Below are 12,639 nucleotides of genomic sequence, written 5' to 3' on the forward strand. Positions count from 1 at the left end.
CCACAATTGATTGAGTCACATCTCCATGGCGATAACTTAATCAAGTTTCCAACCTATAGTACTGAATAGGGATTAGAAGAAACCATTGCTCCGACAAAGTTTAAAACATGGCTTTTCTAGGGCATAAATCTTTTCAAACTGGCACAGTGTTAAATAATATATTCAAGGATCCAAAACCCCAAAGTGAAAGAGATGAATTTTGCACTTGTGTCTCTGATTCTAAAATCCAGGCTATTTCCACTATATGCCCTACATCCTTGCTACTTAAAGTGTGTCTGCGAACCCGTAGCGCCAGCATCATCTGAACGTGATTACCTAGGTGTACTCTCAGGGCCCACCCCAGATGTACCCACAAGTACAAGACAAATGAGTCTGCATTTCACCAAGATCTTCAGGGTACTTGTGGGTACACTGAAGTTTGAGAGTCAGTGGTTTATATAACTTGTCTTTGCCTCAGAAAGAGACTTGCTAAATATGGAGGCAAGGTGGCAGCTAGTTTCCAAAGATGACCGTCAGTGATGCCTCCCCTCCCCTGTGCACATGCCCTTCATTACATTAGGGGATGGAACTATGTGGCTTGGAATTCTGTACCCCATAAAGATATGTTCTTACCCCAATACTAGCCTTGTGAGCAAGTCACCTTGGATGTTTCATCCTAGTTAAGCCCCCTGACCACAGTACCCCCAGTTAACATCATACAGAATAGAACTGTCCAGCTCAAACCATCAACCCATAAAATCATGACGTAAAATAAAATGGTTATTGTTTTAAGTCCCTACGTTTTAGGAGATTTGCTATCCAGTGAGAGACAGCAAGAGAAATTGGTACCTAGACGTAGGGTGCGGCCTCAACACAAATCTAAGACATATGACGTTGGCTTTGGGACCAGGCAGTGGACAGAGCCGTGAAGTGCTTTGAGGAGACCATTAAATGGAGACTGGATGGGCAGTGTGAAATTGCTGTTAGGAAAGAAGAAAATGGGACTTGAGTTATGAACCGCCAGAAAAATTAGCAGAACTGTCCCCTGCAGTCAAGTGGAGGTAGAAATGGTAGCTAGTGAACTTATCAGTCTGGCTAAGGAGATTTCCAGGTAGACTGCTGAGAGTGCCAACAGACTTTTCTCAGCTCAGAGCTCATCATTTTTATTAATCAAAATATAAAAAAAGAAAACAAATTCAATTCTTCAATTGCACTAGCCACATTTCAAATGCTCAATAGCTACACATGGCTATTCCATTGGGTAGAGCAGAATTTGATAGAGCATTTTCACTGTCGCAGAAACTTCAATGGACTGCTGTCTTAATAAGTATTAGGGTACTGTCAGGAAATAGATGGCATGCCCAAAAGCTTTAACCAAAGCACTGTTCTTCAAAGTGTGGTCCCTGGAGTAGTAGCAGAAGCATCATCTGAGGGCCCGGTAGAAATGAAACTTCTCTGACCCTGCTCCATGCCTATTGTTTCAGAATCCCCGGCTGCGGCAAACAGGACTCTGGTTTACCAATCCACCCAGGTGATTCTAATCCACATTAAAGTTTAAGAAGCACTGACTTAAAGAGAGTTTATGAATCTGTGCTAAGGGAAGCAGCAAGGATGGTGAAACATCAGAAACTAGCAGGGTGGGAAACGGATCTGTGCTCTGGGGTCCATCAAAAGCTGGCATCTTGGACGAGAGGCAGACCTGCAAACCCTCATTGCATATATGCATTCCAGAACTGGGGCTGGGCAGGGAAGGCTGATGGAAAGGTGATCAGTATCTTCAATCTTTTCTCCTCTCACACTCTCTGATTCTTTTACATGCCTCCATTGACCCAAACCAAAGTCAGAGAGCAAAGGATTCCTCCTTTCCCACAGCAAGGCAGAGTTGGTTGGAAAATAGACCTGGAGGGGCAAATGACATCTACAAAACTTGCAGTTTTGCTGTGCTAACTGTATTTTTTAAATACACATTTGCTGTACAAATGTGTAACTACTAACATTAGAAAGATGTTAGAGTACCAGTGAAAATCATCTTATTTACATTTTGGGGAACTGTGCTGTTAACAATAAAGGCTCACCATATAATTTTAAGAAAGGAATACTGCTACTAATGTTTCCTTCCAGTTTAGTAATTTTTAACTGTGTTTTTTCCTTCCCTTTCTGTCCCTTCCCTTGTCTTCTCCTGCCTTCCCTTCTCTTTACTTCCTCTCCCTCTGCTCCCTCCCCCATCCTCTTTCTATCAGTCTCTATATTATGCACTGACATAGTAAATAAAGTGTCATATCCTGTTTTTTCCATTTAACATTATGTTGTGAGCATTTCTTTGTGCCATTAAGGATTCTCTGAAAACATGTTTTTAGTGGCTGTGCAGATGGTTTAAAGATTATTGTTATTGTAAGCTGTCTCAAATCCTTTTGGGAAGTAGGTGGTGTATAATGCATAAATTATAAATGAAAAGCAAGTTGTTCTCAATTTCGTCCTCAGAACTCTAAAACGCAATAGCTCTGTGGAGCTGTTTCTCCAAAGCCTCAGAGACCAAAAAGGACCAGCCAGGATGGAAATTGTTGAACTGGGATCTGGGATCATGTTCAGGCTCTGTCCAGTGACTTTGGAGAAATTCACTGGCCAAACAAGTATGCTTGGACCAGCTGATGTCCACACCCCCTTTAGTTCTGACTTTGACCTTCTGATACAAATCTAACATCCTTGCTGTCAGAAAAAAACTCTTCATTTCAGAGAATGCCCACCCCCTCCATTAATGCCCTGTTCCAGCCCCTCTCATGGCCCACCTGGACAGCAGCCCTTGCCTCTCTAGTGGTCTCCTTCTTCCACCCTTACCCCCACCCGGCCAGAGCCATCTGTTCAAAGCTAAATCAGATGATGTCACTCTCACTAGTCCACATCATGGCTAAGAAATCCCCATTTGATCCCATGTCCCACCACCTTTCTGATCTTATCTTCACTTCCCCCTTCCTTGCTCCATCCAGCCACAGTGACTCCCTTGATGTCCAGCAAGTATGCTCCTTCTACCTGTGGCCTTTGCACTTGCTGTTCTCTCTGCTTGGAATGCTGTTCCCTCAGTTTTCCAATGGTCATAGCTTCACCTTCTTTCAGTCTTTGCTTAAATGTATCTTATTAGCGAGACCCTCTCTGACCACGTTTTATAAAATAGTCATGACTCCAACACTCCCCACCCCCTTCCACCATTTTATTTTCTTCCTTGGCACTTAATCTCTGTTGTATTAAATTTCTGGGAGCTTATTAATTCATTATCTGTCTATCTCCAAGGGGATATAAGCTGCATGGAAGCAGGATTTGATCTGTTTTATTCATTGTTATATTCTCTGCACTTAGAAGTAGACTTAGTGTTCGATCCACTAAGCACTGATTGTGCTTAGTAGGCAATCAATCAGTGGTGAGTGAATGAATGAATGAATAGATGAATGTCATCTGTGCCGGTTTGAATCTATGGTGGACCCCAGAAAAGCCGTGCCCTTTAGTCCTTATTCAATATTGCTGGATGGGAGCATTTTGATTGTTTCCATGGGGATGTGACCCACCCAATTGTGTTGGTAACTTTTGATTAGATGATTTCCATGGAGCTGTGTCTCCACCCACTGAAGGTAAAGTTGCTTGCTGGAATCCTTTAAAAGAGGAAACATTTTGGAGAGAGCCTTTTGGTAGAGCCACAAGACAGCCAGCAGAGCCGCCATGTTCGCCATGTGCCCTTCCAGCTGAGAGAGAAACGCTGAACGTCGTTGGCTTTCTTGGATGAAGGTATCTTTCCCTGGATGCCTTTGATTGAACATTCTTATAAACTTGCTTTAATTGGGACATTTTCTCAGCCTTAGAACTGCAAACTAGCAACTTAATAAATTCCCCTTTTTAAAAGCCATTCCATTTCTGGTATATTGCATTCCGGCAGCTAGCAACCTAGAACATCATCTAAGGGAAGTTTGTCCTCCGGAAGAAAAAGATACACACACACCTCAGTTTAATGACTGGCTCAGATGGCTGATGTTCAACCCATGCTTGGAGCCTGGGATATTTTATGCAAAAGCCATGATTTCATTCTCTCTGAAGTCACTGCTCTTTCCATTCTCCTAATGACTCTTCCCAGCATCTCCTCTAGCTCTCTCCCATGTTCCTTTTCTCCTTTTTCTCATCTCTGCCATGTCTTCCCTTTTCCCTGCCCCTCTGCACCTCCAGACTGACAATTACCACCTTTCCACTTTCCATGGCATATTACAGCTTATAATCCACTCTAAAGCATGCCATCTTATTTAACTCTTCCAAAGATCTGGAGATGTTGAGGTCCATTTCAGACATTTTCTCAAGCCTCATGATTTACAGAGCACCCACTCTGTGGACAGGGGACACAGTGATGAACCAGGCAGAAAAATTCCTTCTGTCATCGAACTGAAGATCCGGCAGGGGCGACAGACATGAAATGGATAATAATATGAACAGCTTCTAAAATTATAATTATCCTAAGTGCTGCGGAGGGGAAATAGGTAAAACATACTGAGTGTCTAAGCATTTTGTGTAGCTAACCTCATGTATTTTCCCATCAACCCTCCTATGTGAAACTAATCTTACTCCTGCTTTACAAAGGAGGAGACAGAGTCTTGGAAGATATTTTTCCCAAGGTCAAATGAGCTTGTGGCTGGAGAGGCCAGATTTGAACGCAAATTTGCTGAGTGCAGAGCCTGTGGTCCTAACCATTGGGCCACTGGGCCTTCCAGTGGCTCAGCTGTGGCCTGAGGCAAGAAGGAAGTCCAGGGAGGTTCTTGGAAGAAGTTGGGGTGAGACTCGAAGGATAAGCAGAAGCTGGCCAGAGAAAGAGGGAGGGAGAGCGTGGCAGGTGGAGGGAAGACAGTGTGCAGATGAAATGAAGGTGGGTGTGTGCTTGGTCCTTTGAGGAGCTTTGAGAAGCCTGTGACTGGAGGAAATAAGACGAGAGAGGAGTGCTGCAAAGGGAAGGTTATGGGATGGGCCAGGCTGGAGCGTGCAGCTCCTTGCAGAAGTTAGGAATTTGGGTTCTACTCTATAAAGAGTTTTCTTTTCTTAAGAGGGGTGGGAGGAAGGGGAACTCATGAGATCTGTATTTTCAGAGCACTCCAGATGGATCAGGGAGAATGGATTAAAGGAGGAGAATGGATGGATCAGGAGAACGGACAGGAAATCTAACCCTCGGGGCAATGAGACCATTTGCCCAGGGTCCCAGCGCTCAGATATAAATGAAGTTGGGATTAGAGTCTGGGTTTCTGACTCCAAAGCAGGTGCTCCTTTTATGCTTCTGCAGCTGCCTGAACCCCTGCCACCCCATCCAGAAGATTAGGCAGTCCTTTCCAGGATGAACGGGAGGACAAAGCCGCGCTGCTCTCTCATCAGGCACCAAGTGCCCACATTGCCCCCAGTGTTCCCAGCGTTGATTCACTAATTGAGAAAAATCTGACCCTGTAGCACCTGGCAGTGCAGTCGGCGTTATTGCACCCATTATTCAACTCCTGACCCCGCACCTGCCTCCTCCGGGCTCCCTGCCTGCGGGAGGAGCCGGCTCCAGCCTGTGCAGACAGACCGTGGCTGGGATCTGTCTCTCGTGGGGTCCAGGCTCAGCCCTGCTGTCTGCCCACACTCTGGGCATCGCAGGCATCTTCATCACACTCTGGGCATCGCAGGCATCTTCATCACGTCTTCCTGATTGGAGCTGCCAGCAGAGTCTATTTTCCTGAGCTCCATGGAATCTCCATCCAAAAGGCTGTGCTGTATTGAGGGTAGAGCTTGGCTCTAATGAGAACTCAGAAATGACCGCCCGACCTCAGGAACTAGAGAGGCTGCAGGGCTGGGTCTGGACAGTCTCTGGGGATGAGGAAGTAGAGAAGAAACTCTGAGCCTGGAAATTCAAGATAGCATAACTTGATTTTTATATATTCCTCCAAGCACTTGGATATGAGATGGAGGATTATTTTATTTTACTTTATGTTATGTGCATGGTATATTTCATGGTGTGTTTGTATATATATATATGTATATGTATTTGCATACGTATATGTGCATATGTATATACACACATATATATGTACTTTTTTTTTCCCTAGGGGGATAAGAGGCAGCGGAAGAACGGAAAAGAGGACTTAGACTTTGAAGACCTGACGTGGAATCATGACTCCGCCCCCTCACTCTACAGTCCAGCCCTCTCATCCCTCTGCGCTTCTTCTCCCCATCTGCAAAGTGGGAATTATAACAGCCTGCTGCTGCCGGGGTGGACACATGTAAATACATGCAAAGAGTTCTGAGTAGCTGGATCCCCAGGCTTATCTCTACTTTCCTATACGGTTCTGCACAACGATTTATACCCACGATGGACAAAAGCCAACAGGGAATGGGGAAGGAGATGGGTGGGGAAGAACGGGTGGCATAAACCCTGCCTGCCTGGGAATGGGGGCCCATCTCCACACCAGGGGCATGCAGAGCTGAGAGAGGCATGGAGGTTGGCTCTGACTTCAGCCTGGTAGGGAAGCCACCTGGAGCACAGGGACAAAAATAAGTGAAAAAGGAATAGGAAGTTTCTGTGCTTCCATCGCTCAGGCAATTAGTGTACCCCAGCCCACTCTGGAAAGTAAGACCCTTTATCCATCCTCCAGAGGGAGTTGGAGGAAAGAGAGAGACCATACCTGCTGAACCTACTACACAGAGCAGAAGAGACCCTGCCCCCAGCGAATGTTGGCCCAGTGAATATCCAAGTGAATTTCTCCACCCGAGGGATTGGGTGGCACATAGGAGACAGAGGCTGCAGAAGCACACAAATTCCCTCCTCTCTCCAGAAAGAAGTGAGAAATGTAAGCACAGTGGAAGAAACACCCTCCCCTGGAACGTTTTCTAGGTTTCGGTCCCTCTGTCACGGGGTTAAATGGCTAATCCAGGGCTCAACCTGGATTCGGCCTCCTCCCTAGGGGAAGGGCACATGCACATCTGGGCAATTCTGCTTCTCCTTTCAGGAGAATTCCTCCCTAAAGCACCCTTGGGTGTGCTCCTGGGACCAGTAGGATGGATGTTCAGCTCTTACCCACCAGAATCCTCTGAAATGGATCACAACCCACTCATTAAATGAAGGTTTGCTCAATGGCTGGACGTTCAGCCTCTGTTCTGGTGCCTGTTTACAATTATGCCCACTGGTGTCCGCCGTGGTGACCACAGTCTGTCCCAAATGGAAACCACAGAACACCGTCCAGGTAACTCCTCTCTTCCCTGTAAATTAAAGTCCAAAGAAGTTAAAATCGGAAACTCTCCACTCTCCAATTTCTTACTCTGCTTTGTCTCAGTGTGAGTTGCTTCATTCAAAATTAACAATAATAATAATAACGGGGTGGGGAGGAGGAGTTCCACTATCCTGTGTTGATTACGTCATGAGCCAGGGACTGTTGTAAGCACTTTGCAATATTAATTTATTTAATGCTCATGACCACCCTATGAGGTTGGCGCTGTAATTACCTTCACCCACATTTTATAGAGTGAGGATATGGAGACACAGAGAGAAGTGATTTGCCTGCAGCCACCCAGCAGGTTGGCTTCGAGTCCACGCTCCTACCCATGGAACTGTTTGCCTTCTGTTGGTGGGGTCAAGGAGCAGATCTAGTATTATCTGGGAAGGCAGAGGCACAGAAAATAAGGGGGAAAAGGACAATCGCCATGGTTTTATGCCTTACTTGGACTCTGGCCACTTTATGTCAGTTGTGTGGAATTTAAGAACTGTGACTTTAAACCCAGTTGGGAAAGATCTTTCATGCAGAGGTTGATTGTGCCCTCTACTTCCCTTGTGCTGGGGAAGAATGACCTGTATGTGGTAGCTTGCATCCTTTCTACAAAGTAGGATCTGTTCTAAATGGTTCATGCTCTGCCAATTTTGGATGTTTTCTGAGGTGGCGGCTAGTCTCCAGGTCTTGCCTGAGGCGTCCCAGTTCTCTTTAGAGTCCTTCCTAAATATTAAGAGCCTCTGGTGTCCATTTCCCGTTTGGGTCATGTGTTCCTGGTACCAGGGCTGAATTGAGTGTGGATTCTTCTGAGGACAAAGCCCCATTTCCCCTGGGCCATAGTTCCAGATTACAGGACAACTCTCCAAGGAACATCAAAGCCTTGCATTTTCTATGGGTCCCACTACCTGGTCTTGTCTCCATTTTTCCATCTTCAGCAATATCTCAAGGCTTTAGGTCAACTCAAGGGAAGACCATTGCTGAATGTCAAGTTTAGCAACCGCTGGCTTTCGATGAATTGGCTGTTGTTGAATTAGCATTTGCTATAATAATTTGTCTGAACTGACCTGATTCCTTATCTCCTAGCTCATTTTAACCTTTGTTCTTTTTTCAGAGAAAGGAAGGAAGGGAAAAAGGAAGAAAAGAAAAAAGGAGGGAGGGATGGAGGGAGGAAACATCGACCCCTAAGATACAACTAGCTGACTAACTAATTAACCAACTATCTGACTGTACTAATAACTAACCAGGGCCTAGTTCCAGTTGTAAAAGAAAAAGATGTAGTATGGACGTATTGAATTTTCTGACATGTCTAAATAATCTGGTGTCTAAAATTTCAGCTCATGTCCTCAGGAAAACCTTTCCCCACCTAGTCCATCCTTCTTTCTCCTCACTTTGCCATGTTCCACATCTGTGGAAGACCCAAGCTCTGCTTTTAAAAATGATCCCTGTGTTTCTCACCAAAGTTGGTGGCTGCCATGTGTTCTTAAATCCTTGAGTTTTTCCTCCATCACCATCCAAGAAACCCAAGTGTCTGTAAATTGCTTGGCAAAGAACTGGACGACGTAAGACCAATCACTATGGCGATGAGGGCGATAACCCCAAATCATATTAAACAACTACTTACTGAACTGTAATCACGTTCAGCTTGGCTCTGTGCATACTGAGTTGAACAGTAATAACTGTAGCTCATGTTATTGGATACTCACACTATGCCAAGCTCAGCTGTACGTACCGTACATCATTAACTCACTCCTTTCTCAGGAGAGCCCCAAAAGGCGCCACTGTGACATCACTGCATAGAGCAGCCTGGTAGCTTGCTGAGGTCACACAGCTAGTGAGAGAGAGCCAGCTTCCCCACCCAGCTGGACCCCAGAACTCCTTTCCTATCCCCTGGCCTCTGCTGTCCATCCCCAGCTACTCTGGAGCTTGTTTCCAGCCTGGAGCAGAGGGTGGTTTGCTGAGTTGAGTCATAGGGGGCATCGGGTGTCACAGGAGAGGGATCTTGTCTAAATCCTCTTCTCAGCATCCCCGTGCCTAAGCGAATTCTGGAGACATCACTAAATAGAATCATTGCTCCCCAGACGCCACTGGCGCAGCCTCCATTGATAATTTTTCAACCCAAACAGCCGAGTCATGAAGGGGGAGACTTGCTGTGGTTGCTGCACCATCTGTTTTGCTCCATCAGACTTCATGTGCCTGCAAGGGAAACTCAGGCAGAGTTCCATGCCCTGAGCAGTGCTGAAAATGTGGTACCGGGAAACCTTGTCTGATGGTCACTGGGGCCACTGTCCATCCGTGCCTCTTGCTCACCTTTGCCTGCGTAATTGCTGGGATGTCATCTCTGTATCCCCATGCCCTCCACATCCTTAGGTGCTAAATTGCAAGCCACCCAGTACCCCAGGCTCTGTCAATGGTCCCACGTAAACTGCCACAGGCATTTTGACTCCAGGCTTCATACGAACCACCTCCTACTCATCCCTTCTGACCTCTCGTAGTTCCTTGTTCCCCATCTAGCTGCATTGCATCCTTGTCCTGCTGGGGCTCAGCTCCGTTTATGTACCTCCAGGGGTGAGGAAACCCATTCTTTCTCCCTTTTCTGCCTTACCAGGCCCTTTCCCAGGTCTGTCGGAGGTAAAGCTTTGTTCTCCCCAGCCTGCTCCATCTCCGTTAAAGGTGGTTCCCTCCTGTTGATGCTCAGGCCCCAAACATCTGTGATGTCTTTCTTGACTGCTTTCCTCTCACACCCATATTTGCCAAAGATGCAAATCCTATTGGCTTCATCTTCAGAACTATCCGGAATATGTTTTGCCCATTCTCTCCATGAAAATGTCCTGACCCAAGTCCCCTTGATCTCTCTTGGATTGTTACAACAGCCTCCTAAAGAGTCTAGGGTCTCTGCTTCCACCTTGGTTCCCTCTGCCTATTCTCAACATGTAGAAGGGCAGAGTGAACTTTTAAAGATGGCACCCCTTGTCACTCCTTTGCTTACAACCCCACTGGCTCCTTGTCCATTCCTAGTACAACCTAAAGCCCTGACCCTGGACTACAAGGCTGTACCTCCCCTGTCTGCTCTCATCTTCCACCTCAACTCCCACCTCATGCCCTCTTCTTATCTCACTGCTTTCTTCAGAGATCCATGAATATATACCAAGAACGTTCCCATCTTGGGGCCTTTATGCTATTGCTTCTTACTGATATTTCCTTCCCCCAGGTATCCTCAAGTCTTCATTTAGGTCTCTGCTCAAATGCTATCTTACCTGAGGGCCCTCTGTCTCTTTCTATGCCCTTCCATGCTTTATCCTTATATTCTTCTGACCGATTACATGGTTAGGTATTTGTTATTGTCTTTCTTCCCCATGAAAGCTCCACAGGAGCAGAGACTTTGTCTGTCTTTCTTTTGCTTTATATCTGCCAAGAGCAGCACTTGGCACATGATGGGTCCTCAAGAAACATGTAACGAGTGCCTTGAATGGAGAGGAAGGAGAGCACTTTGTAAGGAGGTCAGGCTCTGCAACAAATCTTCCTGCTGGCTAATATCTGATGATCCTGGGCAAGTTATTTAACACCTTGGGGCCTCAGTTTCTTTATCTGTAAAAAGGCATGCTCCATATTTTGCTGTTGGGAGGACCCAATGAGCTACTCCTTATGGAACATTTTAGACAGTGTCCTGGGCACTCTTACTGCCTCTATAAATGATTGCATTTATTGCTATTGAATTAGTTTCTCCTTTATGCGTGGGTTGGGGGAAATCACTTCAGGTGGCAGTTTCCTTACTTATACAACAAGCCCCAAATCCTTGAAATGGTTAAAAACTTCTTGTAGGATCTATACCTGCATCTTCTCACATTCCTCTGCCTTTTACTTGTGAAGTTCCATCCTAACAGCTTTTGGTTTCCAGACCATACCACGTACCTTCTTTGCTCAGAGACATGCAAGTTTGCCTGTCTAACGCTTGTTCCCTCGCCTCTTTTCCTGGTTCCTACTTATCACTGACCCTTAATCTACACTGAGTCCCTCTGTTAGAAGCCTTTCTAGCACCTTCTATTTTTTTAAAAAAATTTATTATGGTAGCATATATTTAATAAAAAATATCTCCTTTTTTATTTTTAAAAGGAAACTTTGGATCATAAAAATATCTTCTTTTAACCATTTTTAACCATACAATTCAGTGGCATTACTTATATTCATAATGTTATGCTACTATCACCACCATCCATTACCAAGACGTTTTCATCACCCCAAACAGAACCTCTGTACCCATCAAGTGTTAACTTCCCATCCCACACCCTGATACCTCTAACCTACTCTCTGTCTTTATGAAATTTGCTTATTCTTGATGTTTCATATGAGATACATCATATAATATTTGTCCGTTTGTGTCTGGCTTATTTCACTCTGCATAATATTTTCAAGATTCATCCATGTTGTGCACGTATCAGAACTTCATTCCTTTTTAGGACTAAATAATGTCACATTGCATGGAAAGATATTTTGTTTAAAACACTCATCTATTGAGGCAGATACTTAGATTGGTTCCACTTTTTGGCTGTTGTAAATAATGCTGCTATAAATATTGGTGTGCTATCATCTTTTTGAGTCCCTGCTTTCAATTCTTTTGGGTATAATGCTGTGGTAGATTTTATGTTTTACTTTTTGCCCTCCTGGCATCTTGTGCATCTCCCTCATTAGCACTAATCATAACGTAACCAGTGATTTATTGTGCATTTAGTGGTTGCAAAACCTGCATTCTTGACTAAACCATGAGCCTCATAAAAGCAGTGCCCTTCTCTGGCTTGTTTCCACCGTGGCTTGCACAGTGCCTCACAGACACTAGATGCTCAATGCATCTGTAGTGAATGAGTGATAAAGCATGTAATGTTGGGATAAATTCTTAAAAAATTCCTCTTCATCCCTAAAATGTCCTACCTTGGGTCAAGTTGGGAAGGAATTCAAGCAATCACCACTTAGATGGTGACAGGCTGTTGAGAACGGCCGAACAAGCCATCGTTCACACTCACCTTCATCTGGAGAGCTTTGCCCTCCACTTGGGAATTCTGCATCCTTCTAGGACAATGGGCTAACCCTACCTCCACCCCTACCACACTCTCGAGTTTGCTGTTCACACTTGAAATCGCTCAATGCCGCTTGAAGCCTACTATCCCCTCTTCCTCCACTCTGGCCCTAACAACTATCTCTCTAGGCTCAGGAGCAGTTCATTTAAGGTAGCAATTAAATGGAACCAAATTGCTTTTTAAATACCATAAGCCATTTAACAGAATAGCTTCTGTCTGCCAAACAGAACTAATCCCCGAAGCTAGAAAAATGTTCCAAGTGCATATATGTGCATTTATGTATATTTTTTCCATTCTGCAAATCAATGGAAAGGTTTTAACTTTTTACGCTCTCAGTC

General features: G+C 45.0%; 1 long non-coding RNA gene across 1 annotated transcript; it reads right to left on the reverse strand.

Moving 5' to 3' along the window:
• Positions 1–7,087: 7,087 nt before the first annotated feature.
• On the reverse strand, positions 7,088–8,995 carry LOC143666640 (uncharacterized). Its single transcript, XR_013167714.1, has 2 exons — positions 8,688–8,995; positions 7,088–7,227 (listed from the first exon to the last, which is right to left on the reverse strand). It is a non-coding gene; the product is annotated as an uncharacterized LOC143666640 (long non-coding RNA).
• Positions 8,996–12,639: the final 3,644 nt, after the last annotated feature.

Source organism: Tamandua tetradactyla, chromosome 23 (assembly GCF_023851605.1).
Source record: "Tamandua tetradactyla isolate mTamTet1 chromosome 23, mTamTet1.pri, whole genome shotgun sequence".
Taxonomy (NCBI): Eukaryota; Metazoa; Chordata; class Mammalia; order Pilosa; family Myrmecophagidae; genus Tamandua; species Tamandua tetradactyla.